This window comes from Etheostoma spectabile, chromosome 8 (assembly GCF_008692095.1).
Source record: "Etheostoma spectabile isolate EspeVRDwgs_2016 chromosome 8, UIUC_Espe_1.0, whole genome shotgun sequence".
NCBI classification, from domain to species: Eukaryota; Metazoa; Chordata; class Actinopteri; order Perciformes; family Percidae; genus Etheostoma; species Etheostoma spectabile.
Window position 1 is genome coordinate 15,220,802 of NC_045740.1, and position 1,904 is coordinate 15,222,705.

Consider the following 1,904-nt stretch of genomic DNA (forward strand, 5'->3'; position numbering starts at 1 on the left):
GGGGATTTTTCCATACTCAATCATGCGGGACAAGTTTCCATGAGGATTCTAGCATGACTGCAGACAGTCAGACACATAGTGTCAGAGAGAGTGCATGAGTGGAAAGACTAAAACAACTGACAGTTCAGGGTTTTAAAGGTTTTTAAAATCCAGGGGTATTAGAGCACCAATCCCTTTTTTGTTTGTACTAACTCCTATTGCATAAGGTCACATGTTTTTCATACAGCTCCTCTCATCTGGTAATTAATAAGTCGTCCAGTTGAATAGTTGGCTTCATAACCAATCATTTATTGCTTTAAGCGTTTACCGCGTGGACATGGAATGTCTGGTGTTGATGGTTTCTTACGCATTCCTTGTATTACATCTGAACTATGACATGTTTAAACCAACAAAAACCTGGACTGTAGTACTTTACTCAATTACTGTGTTTAAGTTACTCGTAAAGGTACTTGTACTTTACTTGAATATTTCCATTTTATGTAACTTTATACTTCTACCCCACTTCATCTCAGATGGATAGGTTGAACTTTTTACTCCAGTACATTTATCTAAAAGCTTTATAAATGACAGTGTTTCATCCCCTTCCAGTCCAGTGAAAATCATGTATCTCCAGATGTGTTAATGTTGAATTTTTGTGATGAAGTGTCCGTTATGTGTTGAGACAGTTCTCCTTCTTATTAAGCTAAAACTAAGCTAAATAAAGTCTTTCAAAAGCGTCTTGGATCAAATGCATCATCACAAAGCTAACAAGGCTGTTTTTCAGACACCGTTAATAGCTGACTTTTAAGAGATACGTGGTTCTTACAGGACAGCGCCGCTTCAAACATGATGAACTTATAGAATATGATGCATTGCTGTAGCTTAAACTACCCACCAGTATATGAAGGAGTTAAACTGAGCACAACCTTCAACATTTACAGCAGTAAAATGTAACATACACATAAATGCACCAGTAATATTAAGGAAAACAAGGACAGGGAACATTTTGATGATACTACTTATATATGTTTAACCAAAACAAGGTTTTAAATGCAGGACTGTGACATGTAGTGGAGTGTTTTCACTGTGTGGTAGTAGTATTTTTACTGAAGTAAAAGGATATGAATACTTCTTCCTCCATTGGTTCCTTGTGTGATGCACATTGTGACAAATGTCCTGTTTTTGCTCCGGAGCACACTTGGCATTCATCCGTGCAACCAAATAGAATCCACTGTATCCTGTTTTTCAATTTCACCCTTATTGAATGAGCTCATTATCCCCTCAATTTCAAAACTTACGTATTACCGTATTTGTCAACCAAAAACAAAAGGGCCTTTATTTATCCTTCTTTTTTTTTTAGCTCTCTGTGATTCCTCTGGAAAAACTGCACCTTAAATATATGCAGGAAATGTTATTGCTGGCAAAACAATGACCTAAAACTGCAATTCTGTATTTTCATAATATTTATCTGTTCTCGTATGTGCAATTACCATGATTTATGTGAAATGAATGTTTTACTTCCTGTTGCAGGTCTTTTTATATACAAATCAAGGTTCACGTTTTATTTTTCACTAATTAGTTTCTTCTGTGGCTTTCTTGTAACCTTTACTCAACGGTCCGTGTAGTAGTCCACGTAACTTAACTCAGTAAACCACGCAAGAGCTGCCCAGTACAACCCGTCCTAGTCTGCCAGACCTTCCTCCACAGCGCTGCGAAGGAGGGTCGGCCTAGTCCACATAGAATTCTGGGATGGGAGAGAAACGTACTCTGGTTTATTGGATTTTTTATTTTTTATTTTTTATTTTTTAAACCATACATAATCATCCCAAGCGCTCTCCGAACGGAGCAACAACGCCTCTGCTTGAAAAGAAAGTTGTTTAAGTGGAACGTGTACGTTCAAAAGTAGTTTTAGTCGTGCAACAGAA